Source organism: Streptopelia decaocto (genome assembly GCF_964273445.1).
Source record: "Streptopelia decaocto genome assembly, chromosome: 24".
Lineage (NCBI taxonomy): Eukaryota > Metazoa > Chordata > Aves > Columbiformes > Columbidae > Streptopelia > Streptopelia decaocto.
This window is the reverse complement of record NC_138679.1, coordinates 4,495,151-4,511,582: the sequence shown is the minus strand read 5'-3', so window position 1 is coordinate 4,511,582 and position 16,432 is coordinate 4,495,151. Positions and strand designations below refer to the sequence as shown.

Below are 16,432 nucleotides of genomic sequence, written 5' to 3'. Positions count from 1 at the left end.
AGACAGAAATTGTGCTTGTGGGGAATAATACAGCTTTTATGTTGCAACATGCTCAAAACCATTAAATCCTCTAAACTGGATGTTTTTTTAGTACTCAGAAACCCACATCCACATCTGCTATGTCAAAGTGACATAAAAAAATGAAATTGTTAGGGCAAATTTTAAGTGCTTTGCTGAAGGAATTTTGCATTTAATTCAAATTCTAAGAAAGTGACCGTGAAAGCCTCCAGTTCCTTCTTAATTTGTGTTTTGTGCAGGTTGAGCTTCAGAAAAAAACCCAACCAATGTCTGACTGTTACAAAGCTGCCATCGCTGGGCTGTTCCTACGCTCACTGATTCAAACAGCAGCACCAAGAGGAAGGCTGGAGGTATTTCTTAAGGGTTTTTTCTGACAGAGCACAAGACTTTGCACTTCTGCATTGAGGCGGTTTGTGCCCATGGGAGCCCACAACAAGTTCCTCCTGAGCCGTGCCCGTGTCAGACGGGGTTACGGGGAGTTTTTCCACAGGAATTCATGGGCCGGTAACCTGGTCTATACACCAGGCAGACTCTGTGTGATTTGGGGTGTGGGGCAGAGCCCCATGGGAACGGTGTCTGACACTGGGAAGCTTTGGTGCAGTGCAGTGTCCAAGAATCATAGAATCATTTAGGTTGGAAAAGACCTTTGAGATCGAGTCCAACCATAAATTAGGACAAGGATTAGATGGGACTTTGCTGGACAGGCTGTTTGCACCCTGGGGTCTTGACTCTCTGTCATTCTCCCTTGTTTCAACTCGCTCCATCTGCCAGATCAGCATGGACACGGGCCATCGCTGCATCAGGGGACAAGGACACGCTGTCCGCACCCCACAAATCTTCATGTCACTCGGTTGCTCACATGTAAATGGAGGAAATGGCCCTGATCTTCCTATAGGAGGCTGCGCAGGTTCATTGAGGTCCTGGGTCAGGCAAGTGGCAGCTGGGACTGGAAACCCGAGCCCGGGACCCCACAAAGCTTCAGTCATCTTCCCAGCAAAGCACATATTGGGGTTCATTATTCCAAAATGAACGTCTCTGGTTGTGGGGAACAGACTCCAGCCCTCTGCCTGCACCTCCTGCAGAGGTGAATCTCTGCTCCTTCTGCCGGGTCACAACACCTGCTGCGGTGGGGCAGCCCAGAGGAAGGACATCAGGACATCTCTATTTCCTCGTGCCGTAGGGATGCACCTGGGGCAGGATTCTGGGGGGAGCTGGGGGAGACGGGCTGCGTCTGCACACACAGAGCCACACAGCTCAGAGAGGGCCCGGTTCCGTGTGACAAACAGCTCCCGGGGGTCCAGGGCATCGGTGCTGGCCAGAGAAGAGCAGTTCTGCACAGCAGCGACGCTTTTGGTTTCTGCCAGGGAGGAGAGAGTTTGTGCTGCCCACAGGGGACCCGTTTCACTGTTATGTGTGTAACCAACTCACTGCCCAAACACAGCTTCACGTGCCTCAGCCTTCACAACAGGAACGGAAACTGCATTTAAGCCTACGGGAACTAAATCTACTCCATGCCCGCGCACGGCTCTGCCCTCGCTCCGGTCACATGCAGCAGCCTCTGGGGCCACGGGGCCACCAGCTTTCTGAGCATGAGGGGAGATGTCTGGTTTTGTCCAGGGTTAGGCTGGGCTGGTGAAGAGGAAATGCACTTGACTACTTTACATGGGCCAGATGAAACTAAACGCTTGCAAACCACTAACAACAGTGCGGCCTTTTCTTAGGGCCTCCATCCAGGACATCACCCCCAGGACCTCCGAGCTCTCTGGAGGTCCCAGGTGGGACCAGCACCAGAGTCCAGGACCTCTGCTGTGATTGTGCCAGCAGGCCGAGGGAGGGGATTGTTCTCCTCTGCTCGGCACTGGTGGGGCCACACCGGGAGTGATGGGTCCAGTTCTGGGCTCCTCAGTGCAAGAGAGACATGGACACAGTGGAGAGAGACGAAGGAAGGGCCATGAAGGTGATGGAGGGACTGGAGTGTCTCTCGTCAGGAAAGGCTGAGAGAGCTGGGGTTGTTCAGCCCCGAGGACAGAAAGCTTGGGGGATCCTATCAATGCACACCCCCAGGAGGGTGGAAAGAAGACAGTGCCAGACCCTCCTCAGTGTTGCCCAGTGACCAGATGAGAGGTGTTGGACACAAACCAAAGTACCAGGTAATTCTTCTTAAGCATAAGGAAAGGCTTTTTAACTGTAAGGCAGACTGAACACTGGAGCAGGTGACCCGGAGAGGTTCTGGGGTCTCCATCCTTGGAGATATTCAAAAGCTGATGGGACACAGTCATAAGCAACCAACTGTGGTTGACTCTGCTTTGAGTAGTGGGGGTTGGACTAGATGCCATCCAGAGGCCCCTACCAACCTCAGTCATGCTGTGATCCCTCCATCCTCTGCTGATGTGCTGTGAGACAAGGCTTCCCAGGGCTTTCCAGACAGCTCTGACACTCTCCATCCCCAGCAGTGCCCTGGGCTGATTTACATGTAGAATTAGTACAGGGCCACGGTCTGGTTCCCCACTCTTCTCTCACCCTCCAGCCCCTGCATGACACTTTTGCACTACACTGGGAAATAAACAAGAAAATGCTACTTCGTGGAAGTGACCAAGTGCCATTTGTGGCTATTGGACAGACCCTGAGGAGCGCAGGGGGGTCTCAGCAGAGCGGGATCTATCGGTCGGGTGGATCCTCTGTGGGATCCTGCTCTGGGACAAGGAAGGATATGGCATTACAGAGCACTCTTACCATGGCGCGTGGGGCTGGGAAAAGCAAACACCAAGTTCAGGTGAAGACTTTATCTGCCTTCTTGCCCCTCACTTTGTTCTCTCCCAAGGCAGAAACCAGCTCCCAGCCCATGCCCTGCACCCTCTGCCATGCAGAGCGCACTGGGATGGCTTTCCGATTGATAATTTGTGCAAGAGATGTCATCCAAATATCAAAGGAAGGCAAAAACCTGTGTGGCCAACCAGTTCCAGTCTCTGGAGGGTTCGAGCTCTTGGCTGGGACAAACCCAGTTGTCACAACTCAGAACAAAAGGGTGGGAGACAATGATTGACAGGCTGGTGCTTTTCATCCTTGTCCCACTATTGCTAATGTCTGCGTAGAAGAACACGCAGGGGGTTAATCTAATTAATCGGTTTTACTCCTGGGACTGACAGAAGTCAGCCAAATTAGAAATGCCCACCGCAAAGTCTCTCCCAGGTTTACCAGCCTCCAGGGACCGGGGGCAGAGCAGCGACACCATCCCGAAGCAGCGGGTTGGGTACAGCGTGTGCTGTCACACCACGGGCACTCGGTGCTGAAGGGGTGACCCTGGAAAAGCGTGTCAGGTGCCTCCCCTCGACAACGAGGTCTCAATTCTCTCTGCTAACACAACTGTCTCTTATTTTTATTTTTCTGTTGGTGAAAGCCAGCAAGAGACTGAAATAATCAGCACTTCTGAGCCCCCTGTTTCTCTCGTCTCCAAGGAAACTCTGCTATTATGTTCAACATCAAAACCAGCTGGATTTTCAAGGAGGGAAGTCTCCACAGGTAGCAGCGGGGGAGCACCCTAAGGGGGAGCAGAGGCTGGAGTCTCTGCAGGAGGAGAGGGGCTGGGGAGAGCTCCGCACGGGCTGCGCAGATGCGGAGGGGCAAGGCAAGGGATCGCTGAGAGAGCTGCGCTGGTCTTCCCAAGGTGAATAGCTTTGGTGCTGGGTGACCCAGTGAGAGGGTGAACAGCCCATCACTGCGTGGAGCGAGGGAAGGCTCTGTGCTGGTGAGGAAGGGACGTGGCGGGCTGTCCAAGGGAAGGCAGGGCCACACTTCACCCTGGGGACCCTGCTCGGTGTCCCAGCATTGCAGTGCACAGCTATCAGGTCCTCTTTGCTTTGGGGCCGCTCACTGGCACTCCAGAGCAGGGAGCTCCAGTCCCTCCGCCACCAGCCGAGTGGAACCGGCGCTTTGCGGGGACCGTCCTCGCAAGGATGGCAGAGCCGTGGGTGTCTCCACTCCCACCTCACTCTCCCCCATCAGCAGCTCAGTGCCTGTGGTCAGGAGCATTGAATCCAGCCACTGTGCTGTGAGCTGGGTGTTTTCAGTCCTGAGGACCAGGACTGAGGGGGCTCACAGGGCTGGACGCACCATCACCCCCATGCTGTTGGACCCTTTGCAGCCTGGCCCATTGCTGGCGCTCGAGAAGGGCAGTACAAGCTGAAAGCAACGCAGCCAAATGCCTCCGCTGAGAAATGCCATTCACAAGCCCAACTGGGGCGAACTCAGCTATCTTCATGTTGCTATAGCAGCCCCTGGCAGGTCTTTCTGCTCAGCTCAGTGCTAGGGCAGCTCCATTTTCCACGCGCTCCCTCCCAGCCAGCACCGACCACCATAATAGACCCAGGAGGAGAACGGATCTGCCCCGGCTCCAGCCACTGACCCGGAGTCTGCAACGGGCAGGAATTGCAGCCCAGCCAAGCTCTACAGCGACAAAGTGACCAGCTGGTTTGGTGCCTAAGTCCAATACTGGGGGGACAAGCGCTGTCCTCTCCACTGTGCCTGTTCACACTAAGGTCCTGCGATAAGGTCATCTCTCTCCCTAGCTGCCCACCAGGCACTTCAGCCCAGCCCAGAACATACAGTCCCACTGTAAAGCACTCCCCCAAGGCAGGGTGCCCGCTGTCCCTGCTGCCCTCCCATGCAACACCCAGGGACGTCTCTGCCCCGCTCCCGTCCTGCTCCAGCCCCTGCACCTGGCACCGCTCCTATTCATGCATTCACATCTGCTGGCAAAACCACTCACCTGGAACAAGGGCCGGTCGCCAAGTAGGAATGGCAGCCGCTCTTCTTCGTCTTGGGGGATTATTGTGAGTTGTTTCGCTCTTTAGTTCTCTAAGCTCAACGGCAGGACGCGGGGTTTTCTCCTCAGGTACGGCGTTAGCAGCGAGCTCGGAGCAGTACCTCTGCCAGAGGAAAGGAAGACTGTAATAAGCTCGGGATACATGGCAGCAGGGGGTGGGGGAGTGGCATGTAGGAGGAGACTGTCAAAATCTTTGATGATTGCAGGAGACCAGAGGACAGAAAGCACCTGTCACCATAATGTTGCATATAGTCCATCCTGGATTTACTACCCATGTTTTTGCGCTTTTTTCTCACACAAGCTGCGAAGAGAGTGAGCAGAACAGAGAGCAGGGCGAGCTGGTGACCGAGCACCGCATCTCATTCTCACCCCGTCTGCCCCTCGGGCTGTCCCCTCCACCAGGTGGCTTTGAGCAGGAGCCGCGGGACACCCGGGACAGGTCCTTCCCCAGCCCCGGCTGTGCCGACAGCACCTCAGAGACCACACACACCCCTGGGCTTTGTCCAGACCGGCCCAGGGGACGGACGTGTGTCTGTGCCGCAGCCGAATCGCTGGGATTTTAGGCAAGTCACAAGGAGGAATCAACTCACCGAGTGTGCAAAGGAAACGTGTGAGCAATAGAGTGTCAGGGAGCCAGGCGCTGCTCTCAAGGAAGCAAAACTTCCACTGTCTTTCCTCACTGATCTCTAAAATATTGATTCCCACTGAGGTTTCTCAGATAGAAGCCCTGCATCTCCAAATTTACATTAATGCCAAAAGCACAAGCCAGGTTGCAGGTGTGAGCAGCGCACAGCCCGAGCTGCCTCTGAACGGGGCAGAGCGAAAAATCATGTTCAAAACACAAGCCCCAGCACCAAGGATACAACAGCACCTCTGTTCCTATTCCTACCAGACACACGGCTCACAGGGGACATATCAGTTGTTTCCTGACAGCGGCTTTCTCTTTAATTCAGGTGGCAGCAGCACAGGGGCTTTGCTGTGTGTTCCAGCTGCCACACACCAAGACAGATGTGTCGTGTCTGCAGCTGGAATCGCTACAGAGTTTGAACTCCCCCAGCAGGAGGTAGGTCAGAGCCCAAGTGTAGGGCTCAGTCCTGGAACTGAAATTGCCCTGAGCCCTGTGTCTCCATCGCACTCTGTGAGAAGGGGAGAGCAAGAGCTCTTCAGCCCAGGCTACAAAGAGCAGCTCCCAACACCAACTGGCTTTTTGCAGACATTAATTATAGAATCATAGAGTCATTTAGCTTGGAAAAGACCTTTAAGATCACTCAGTCCACCCGTAAATCAGGATGATGATTAGATGGGACTTCGCTGGACAGGCTGTTTGCACCATGGTGTCTTGACTCTCTGTCACTCCCTTGTTTCAACTCGCTCCATCTGCCAGATCAGCATGGACACGGGCCATCGCTGCATCAGGAGACAACGACACGCTGTCCGCACCCCACAGATCGCTTGGTCTTCATGTCACTCGGTTGCTCACATGTAAATGGAGGAAATGGCCCTGATCTTCCTACCGGAGGCTGCGCAGGTTCATTGAGGTCCTGGGTCAGGTAAGTGGCAGCTGGGACTGGAAACCCGAGCCCGGGACCCCACGAAGCTTCAGTCATCTTCCCAGCAAAGCACATATTGGGGTGGGCTACACCAGAAGATCATTTTATTCCAAAATGAATGTCTCTGGTTGTGGGAACAGACTCCAGCCCTCTGCCTGCACCATGCATCCCAAACACACCTGCACACATGGGGCTGAGAGCCGGCCCAGCCCCAGGGGAACAGGGGGCGGTGGTGGCAGCGCAGCCCGATCCACAGCGGGTCTCTGCTCCTTCTGGGCCCACACCAGCAGCTGCGGTGGGGCAGCCCAGAGCAAGAGCATCTCTTACTCCTCATGTCTCTGCTGCTCCCGGTGGCTTGGCCAGCAGCTGTTCTTACAGAAGGGAACCCAACCTCACCGTGGGCTGTGCTGGAGGCCCCGGTGACCTGCAGCGTCAGGAGTGCTCCTTGCGGACAGGTGCATTTCTGGCACTACCCAGCGAGAGGCAGAGCTGCCACGTGCTTGGCCAACCCTCAACCGCTGCGCATTGCTCCCTGCATCAGTGAATAATTGTTCTTTTCCACTTCCTACGCCTGAACTTCAGTTTGGCTCCTAGAATCTGTGCTAATTCCCACTCAGTTCTTTAATCCCCAGGTTAATACCCTTAGGCATTTTTAGCCATAAACTCACAATGACGAACCCCTTAAACCTTCTCCTTGGGCAACCTTTTCCATGTTTAATTTCAACTTGCACCTGTGGCAATTTACAGACACTTTCAAGTTATTAAACAGGACACAGAGCAGCAGTCTGAAGCTGTGGAAGGGGTGAAGATCTCTGCTCCTTTGGATGGGGGTGCCCAGAGTCTTTCCAAGGCAAAGCAATCCTGGGGAACAAACCACATGCTGAGCTGATGCCCCAAGTCTCTCCTCTTCCCACCAGTGCCAGGCACACTTGACATCCACATCGCACAGAGGCCACGAGACGCCGTCAGTTACCCAACTCGCAATGTCACCCTTGTGAGAGGCAATGAGGAAAGATGTGACAACTGCACCTTATGTCTCTTAGTCACCTTATAAAGGGCCTTCTGCTGCTCTGCTTGTGCAGCCGTTCGAAGATAAGGGAAAAGCTTGTTGGGAAACAGCTTTCCCAAATCAGCTCCCCGGTGATTTGCTCCACAAAGCGCCTTTCAAAATGGTTTATGCTAATCTCACTAGCAGACTGAAAATGTTACACAGGGACAGGGCAGTTTGTTCTGCACCAACATGCCCTCAGTCTGTACCTCTGCCCAACTTGGAAAGACCTCAGTCCTACACAAAGGACGTTCTGGGCAAAAGGCTCTTGAGCCAGTTTCACTGAGGGTTTGTGTGTCTAAAAGACGTTTGCAGGTCAGGTGGAACACGTACTTCTTTATCACCTCTTTGTTTTTTAAGAAAGACATTTATTATCTATTGGATCTTTAAAAAGCAAAGCACCTATAAGTGTTGATTCATAATGTCATGAGGAGGAAAAAAAACACACGTCAGTCTCTGTTTCCGTGGATTTACGGCAAATTCAGTTTGCTAAACACAACCTGGACGAGGCATTGAGGCTGCAGGCTGGGTCGGAAAGTCCCGAGCAGATGTCTGTGTCCACCGTCCCGCGGTTTCACCGCCCTCCAACAAGCACTTATTGCATTAGCTGTTTGCAAAGGCTGATTCATCTGAACTGCCGAAAACAAGCACCCATTAAGGAGCACGCTGTAACCAACCACGAGTGCCACCTGAACACGGGGGCGCCGGGAGGACGTGCGGGAACCATCCTCACCCCCTGTGCCGCAGGAACGTGGATGTGTTCTGTGCAGAAAGCCGCCGGGATATTCCCGGTTGCTAATTGTGGTGGGGAGGGATGTGATTTTATGGTATGTTAAGCCATCCTTCAACCCTTCCTTCCCTGGATTTTGCAATTCTGTGGTCTTGTTCTCCTTGTTACAGTAACCTTAATTTGGGGGTTGGGATTAATTTCGTATCCTGCTCACTTGGCCCAGGGAGCAGAGTCCAATTATGCAGCCATGACCTTCATTCCAAGTTAGCAGAGTTTCTGCAAACGAACCTCCTTTGTGCTTCACAGAGCCGCTCAAATAATGGAATTTCCTTCCTATGGGAAATACCGACATTTCAACATTTATTTTTGCCCTATTTTGGAACAAAAAGTCAAAATTTCAACTCTTGCGGCACATGGAGTTTAGGGAAAATTCAGAAATGTAAAGAAGTGTTTTGGTTTGGATCAGACTGGTGTAAATCTGCTCCCACCTGAGCTGGTACGTTTCTTCATGTGAGTGCCTCTCATGCTGAGTTTTTACCCCATTGGGTAGACTCCAGCTCTCATGCCCCTCTGCAGTGTCCCCTGTCACGGTGCAGCATCCCCGGTGGCAAAGGCCAAGGGGAACAGGGCCAGGGGGGCTAAAAAAGAGAATAAACATTTTGGTTAGAATTTCTGATGGGACAACGAAACAAAGGAAGCGATGGTGAAAAAATCCGCTACCCCAAATTTTCGACTGGGCGGTTTCAACTGATGAGTGAGACAAACTTGTGTGAGCTCCTGAAGTTTCTGTCGCTCAAAAGTGCCCTCGTTTTCTCCTTGTTTCTGCTGAGGATGTGTGCGATTGAGACGTTTCAGCTATTTTGAACCGCAGCTCGTGTTCCCAGCTTCTCCCAGGTGCACAGGGAATTGTGCTGCACAATTTTAGGGGGAGTTCTGCCTTGAGAGTTTGGTTTGTACCATTTTTTTTTAGAAAGCTCTCTATATCATCATACAGGCCCAGCCAGTGCAAACTGCAGATGCATGAGGTGGTCACTCCTTAAGTTAAACCATCATTTTGTCAAATAGTTTAAAAAATGTTAGTGACACTTCCACTGTTCCCTCCCCAAAAGGTTCCTGGTGGGAACTCAGCAGGACAAGAGGTGCAAGGGCTCATTTGACTGACTAACCCACCTCTGGTCCACCCAGCACCATGTTTTCTGCTGGCACCACAAAGCACCTGGCAGTTCTGCCCAATGTATTTGAAAGAGGCTTGATCTAAGTATCATGCCATAAACAAGTTCTTTCTAAAGACATTTTTGTCTTACCTTATTGTATTTGTACACTTAACTCTACCCTATTTTATATTTTACCCATGACTTGGGCACAGTTTGTGCAGCACAGAGACAGGCCCAGGGCAGTGACTGTCCCTGTGCTGGGACCCGGGGAGGCCAAACCGCCAATCCTGGGGGCAGTTTTGGGCCCCTCACACCAAGAAAACCCTTGAGGTGCTGGAGCGAGTGGAGAGAAGGAAACAGAGCTGGTGAGGGGCTGGAGCACAAGTGTGATGGGAGCAGCTGAGGGACCTGGGGGTTCAGCTGGAGAACAGGAGCTGAGGGGAGACCTTCTGATCTCTGAACTGCCTGAAAGGAGCTTGGAGCCAGGGGGGTCGGGCTCTGCTCCCCAGGAACAAGCGCCAGGAGCAGAGGAAACGGCCTCAAGTTGCGCCAGTGAAGGTTGAGGTTGGATCTGGGAACAATTTCTTCCCCAAAGGGCTGTGGGGCATTGGAACAGGCTGCCCAGGGCAGTGCTGGAGTCACCATCCCTGGAGGGCTGGACAGACAGACATGAGGTTCTCAGGACATGGGTTAGTGGTGGCCTTGGCAGTGTTTAGTTTATGGTTGGACTCAATTATCTTGAAGGTCTTTTCCAACCTAAATTATTCTATGATTCTAATACCCATGTGGTGCTGCATTTTCATTTCTTTTCTTCCACGAGCAGACAGCGTCCGTCCTTCCTTCCCACCAGCCTGTGCTGGGCTCTGCTTCGCACGGCACCAGCAGCTGCCCCCGTTCTCATGTTCCCAGGTTTTGCAGCTCTCTCCTGGTTCACTGCTGCAGTTTCCGTGTGCGCTGGAGTTTCAGAGCGTATGCCAAAACCCATCAGCTGCCCGGCTGTATATTAGCACAGAGTTTGCATTCTTAAGACGGCTGGAAAATCACTTTCTGCTTCTGCTTCATAAAAAGCAAAGTGCCAGAGCTGTCTCTTCTATGCTCTACTGGCATTTTAGCTATTAACCAACTCTTTACTTCTGCTGCTCTCATGATATATTTGTCCAAATTTAACTTGGCCCATTTTCTTTGGCATTCTCCGCATGGTGTTACCATTGGCATTGTGCTCTTCTCCAGCAACTCCCAATGCTGTATATGTGTATATGTATTACAAGGACAAAATGGACCCATTGTGATCATCTAGTCTGACCCCCTTTTCCAGGACAGGAATAGCCCTGTGTTAATTAATTTTCTTTTAAGTAGAATATACTATTTAGAAAAATTTCTGAACCTGCATTACTCTCTTCTAGTGGTGATGAATTCACCACAATTCCCTGCAAATTATATAAGCCTGGGTCTACCTAACCCTGGAAATGATGCACAATAATTAGGAAGAAGCAGTCAGCTGCTGCTGAGCTGATTTTAGTGATGCTAATGGTAGCACCGGCATTGAAACACCAAGGGGCTGTGGCTTAGTCAACGTGGATGTTCAAACACCTTCAGACACAGTGTTAGAGGCTAAAGCGCAAACGAGATCTGGTGTATGAAAAGCTTGGTCAAGGTGGATGAAGCTGCAGCAGCCACTGGGGCGGCAGCACCCCACGTTTCTTCCAGATGCCCCCTCAAACGATCATTCCCTCAGCGTAGATTCATGTCCCTCCTCTTCTCCTCCCAAGTGAGATCTCAGACTACAGACCCAAGCGTTGTGTTGACTTCGAGGGTGTGATTTTGCAATGTGATTCGCATTGGGAGCCTATCCAGTTATTCACTGGCCTTCTGGAAGGAGAAGAATTCAAAACTACAGGAGTTCAGAGAAAGCAGATCTGTAGAGGAAATCTACACTCTCGGCTTTCCTTTGCTGAACTGCAGAATCCCCTAAACCCACCTGCTGAATTTCAGCCACTTCTGATGGACTTTGTCTCCCATTCTCTCAAGTTCTCTCTATGAAAAACATGCTCTGCCTCTTCTTGAGAGAATTTATTTCATTGTTTTTATGACGCTGTTCTGTCACGTTCTTAGGCTCCTAATTTTGACCAAACATCCGTTTACCTTGGCGCAGACTTGGCGTAAGACTCCCAGGTGGAGAACTCAAAGGCTCCTGGATCCAGCAGAAATCTTCACATCTTCCCAATGTGGGGCGTCTCCTGGAAGCTGTGTCAGAAAGATACAGAATCTCCTCTTAAAGACTGCAGGTGATGTCATGCGCATTTCCTTACCTTTGTAGGCAGAAAACTGTATCTTATATCAAAGCCATTTTAGCTATCTGCCTAGCTTTGGATCCTTTCCAGTCAGCAAGATCTCTGCCAGTTCACTCTTTTATAGGCTTAATTACATGAATGCAGCGTTAAGTCAATAAACCAGCATTCACGTTAAGTCGAATAGGTCGAGCTTCACAAGCTTTTCCCCTCATTACATCTTTGATCATTTGGAAGTATTTCAGGGAGAAGTCATGCCCTTCCCTTCAAACAGTTCTGCAGTGTCTCAGTGAGGTTTGCCCAGTTTGGTGCTACAGAGGGGTCTGCTGGGCACAGCACCACCGAGACCGCAGGGATTTGGTGCCCAGGTGTCCCTGGCGCCCCCGGACAGGTGCACACACGGGTCTGTGTACACGGGGAGGGTGCTGGGAGCAAAACCACCGCATGGGATCCCTCCTGCTGCTATTCCCAGACAGGGATTTTTCATCCCCTCCGGCGGATCACAAAGCGGAGGGTGAAGCGGTGGCCCCACGTGTGTCCGGCCGAGCTCGGGCACGCAGGGCCGGGTCCCTGAGCTTTGGAGCGCAGCCGGCAGCAGAGGCAGCGCACACTGTCTCACAGCTCATTACGGAATCTGAGCCAAAGGGAAGGCACGTTCCCAGCTTATCAGGCCACCTCCTCTGTGAGCTCTCTGATCTACTTTTCCAGCGATTGTTCCTGACCCAGGAGAAGCCCCTGAGAAATCTCGCAGTTCATAGCCTGCGGCTACACGGGCACCCGCCAGCAGCCACGGCGCGAGCCGGGAGCGCGGCACACGCAGCCCGAATAACCAGGTGGAAAATTCCACCCAGTCCCTCACAGCAGACCACGCTGAAGCGCTCGGGAAGCAAACCTTGAGTATCTGCTGGCCGGGCTGCCGTTCTGCTTTGCTCCCGTGAATTGTGCCACGTTTGCCAGGACACCCGCACTATCTGCTCAGCCCTCGGTTAGCGCTGTGATAAGCAGGGGCTCTGGAACAGCGTCCTGCCTCCTTCGCTCTGCTTTATAACATTATTTTTTAGCATTGCTGACAGTTACTGTGGAGCAACAGGAAGGGTGAGGCTCCAGAACGGGGGTGGCAGAACTGACCTCTCCTCCAGCTCTGGCCAAGCTGAGCACAAGAAACCGGTTCCTCTGATGTTTTCACTCCTTGCCCCCCTGCTGATCAGCTCTAGACAAGCTCTTCTCACCCCAGATTCACTCAAAACCTGCTAACTCGTGTACAATTGGTCAAACAACTCACAAAGGTCTCTTCTTACTTAAAGACCATCAAACCATGAAGGATAAAGTAATAGGGATAAATGCCAGCCTTTCCACGCTGCAGGGATCCCGACTGGCCGGGGATCCGAACGCGTTCGTGTGCCCTCACCTCTCTCTGCCTTATTTGTGCATTTTCCCCCTTCTTGGCACCTTCCCACCCACACACACGCTCTTACCGACTGAAATCGCAGCTGTGCTTGCTGGAGGTTTGTTCGATCCCGTGTCAGGAGGTGACAAAAGCCGGCGAGTGTCTGGGCAGAAAGCCTCGTGCTCCAATGTCACTCCGGTCACCAGCGAACACCCAGTGAGAACCAATGGGAGCAAACCTCACGGGAATCAGACAGCTGCAAATCCTGGAAACTGTGCTTCACGCTTTCAGTGTGCTACTGCTCATTTCCTCGGAATACCGTGCAGCTAAATAATACAGAAACCTTTGGATTTAGGCAGCAGATCAAGAAATAAACATTACTCTGATTTTTTCCCCGTGACACTTGTAAAACCTGGAGTGTCTCACTTGCTATTGGCCACAGGGCAGCCCCAGCTCTGACCACGGGAGGTACGAGGAGATGCAGAAGAAGCATCTCCACAATCATCCAAGTGACCAAGTGTCCACCTTGCAGCAATAATGTGCTCTTGGTGCTGACGAGAAGGGGAGCAAGGTGCAGGCAAGAAGCAGTTTCTGAAGGATTTTACTTAGGTTTTCGGTAACAAGGTTACTTAATAAGGCTTCAGTTCCATGATATGCTTCCCCTTAGGCAGGTTTTTAGATGAATATGTTTCATTCACATTGCCTCAAAAAAGAGTTGATGGGGGGAGGTTCCAGTATAAGTTGGTTCCAGGTTCCAGTATAAGTTGGGGATGACTTATTAGAGAGCAGCGTAGGGGAAAGGGACCTGGGGGTCCTGGGGACAGCAGGGTGACCATGAGCCAGCACTGGGCCCTTGTGGCCAGGAAGCCAATGGGACCTGGGGTGGGTTAGAAGGGGGTGGTCAGTAGGTCAGAGAGGTTCTCCTGCCCCTCTGCTCTGCCCTGGGGAGACCACACCTGGAATCTTGTGTCCAGTTGTGGCCCCTCAGTTCCAGCAGGACAGGGAACTGCTGCAGAGAGTCCAGCGCAGCCACCAAGATGCTGGAGGGAGTGGAGCATCTCCCGTGTGAGGAAAGGCTGAGGGAGCTGGGGCTCTGGAGCTGGACAAGAGGAGACTGAGACTCATTAATGTTTACAGATATATAAAGGGGGAGTGTCAGGAGGATGGAGCCAGGCTCTTCTGGGTGACAACCGGTGACAGGACAAGGGGCAATGGGTGCAAACTGGAACACAGGAGGTTCCACTTAAATTTGAGAAGAAACTTGTTGGGGGTGAGGGTGGCAGAGCCTGGCCCAGGCTGCCCAGGGGGGTTGTGGAGTCTCCTTCTGTGCAGACATTCCAACCCGCCTGGACACCTTCCTGTGTCACCTCATCTGGGTGTTCCTGCTCCATGGGGGGATTGCACTGGATGAGCTTCCCAGGTCCCTTCAACCCCTGACATTCTGGGATTCTGTGATTCTGAGGTCTGTTGGCACTTTCAGGTCAGCTAATTTAAAATACAGTATCAGAAGAGGCACTGAAATTTAAACAAGTGATGCTTGGTCAGTCTAACAAACATTTCCAGGGAACTAGCACAAAAATGACTTATTGAGTTCTGGTTAAGATGTGTACCTTGCATAGCCACGGTATAAAATATGAAAGACTAGACGGAGTGAAGACACAGTCAGTGTCCTTTACTTACATGAAGCCCGAAAGCAAAGCTGATACTCGAAGGTCACAAGTGTTTGAGCTTCTGTTCACAAAACCTGAGCTCATGTGAACTTTGTGAGAACAAACCACAGTAGAGATATTTCCAACCCTCATCAGTTCTTCCTGTGACAACGGGAAATGGCTCAAAATCTCTGAGAACCAGAAATAAGAAAGAGCATTTCCTGCCCTTTGCCAGTCCCTTAACACCTTTAATGCTTCCCCTGATCAGGAGTCCTGCCCACATTTGGGATCTCCCGTGTGAACAACAAGTCTTCATGTAAAATGGAGCAGCAATGTGGGTATTACCCTTACAGGGTTCTCACCAAACCTTCACACTGTAGACCTGGAGTGAAGCGCGAAGGGCTTGGGGGGCAGCGGGAGCCCAGGATTGCTCAGAACCAACCTCTGTCTGCTCAGGTTGAACAACAGCGTCTGCACAGGTGTAGTGCCCTGGTTTACAAAGATATAGTGCCCTGGTTTACAGAGATATAGTGTCCCGCTCAGCATGGCCAGGGGACCAAACACTTCTGAGCTGGAGGCAGCGCTGGACACGCAGGAACGCCCTGGAGATGTCCTGAGCCTCGTGCCTTTGTCTGCACATCCCATGCTCTGCTTATTTCAGGTATTCCTCTGACCTCCCAAGTCTAGGAAGGTGCCATTTAGAATGAAAATTGGAATTGACATAATCAGAGATTTCCCAAGAAAGCGTTCTTACCCAGTCGCAAACGTGTCGTGGCAAAAGTCGCGGTGGCTGGTGACATCCTTAGGGACGGACACTGGTCACAGAATCATAGAGTCATTTGATTGGAAAAGACCTTGAAGATCATCAAATCCAGCTGTTCACATAACACCGCCAAGAATGAGACATATCGGCACCACAGCCCAAAGCCTTTATCTCCTCCTTAATATACACTACAGATTTGAATGTCCACAGTGTATATTTCTCATTTTCTCAACTATTTTTGATGATAGTTTTTTCAGTGCTAGGTTTTGAAGCCAAGACAGGCGGCAGCTGCTGTTGTTACATGCAAAATGTTCCAGATTGCTAGAGAATATCTAAAAGCATCATGGAGGTAAAGAAGAGAAAAGAAACTAAAGGTATTGACTGTTTGCAGGAGTATTCACAAACTTACCTGTTAAATCGTTTCCCTGGAAGAGCAAGAATGCAGCGAATCGGGACATTACGGGAGCGCAGTCGAAACCAAGGAAGTGGAATTTTGTAGTAAGAAATAGTGGAAAATCAAGTGCTCGCCTCCCCATCTAGTGGTGACGTTCAGAAGGAAGAATGCTCCAGTAAAATCATCTGTGTGCATGCAGCTTTGGGAATGGACTCCAGGCTCAAACACCACAAACGTGGTTCTTACATGTTTTTGCACGTTGATCCTATTCAACTGGCCATTGCAGTTATAACTGTCCACGTCTTCTCCCTCTTCTACCCACACAACTCATTTCAGACAGTCTCTGAGAATGATAGACATCAAATAAATCACAGAATCGTAGGAAGGTGTAAGCAGGGCAGGACATTTTGTGCTTTCGCTTGCTGGTTGACACAAGGCTGGCTTCAAAGTCAGGTCAGGTTACTCAGCCAAATTTGGTCCAGTTGAATGTGACGCTCTCCAAGGATGGAGATTCACCACTCACTGGTCCATATGCCAGTCCTGCTCCTCCACCTTGGGAAAGCACTCCAAGAAAACACAGTCCTGTCAGAGAAGGGGTGTTAAACTCCATTTTGCTCGCATGCTGCAGA

The 16,432-nt window shown here is 51.6% G+C and overlaps 1 long non-coding RNA gene across 1 annotated transcript; it reads right to left on the bottom strand.

The window, feature by feature from the left end:
- Nucleotides 1–8,500: 8,500 nt before the first annotated feature.
- Nucleotides 8,501–15,895, bottom strand: LOC309449608. The gene is made up of 4 exons (XR_014185977.1): nucleotides 15,819–15,895; nucleotides 13,086–13,323; nucleotides 11,465–11,566; nucleotides 8,501–8,806 (listed from the first exon to the last, which is right to left on the bottom strand). It is a non-coding gene; the product is annotated as an uncharacterized lncRNA (long non-coding RNA).
- Between the last annotated feature and the right edge of the window lie 537 nt (nucleotides 15,896–16,432).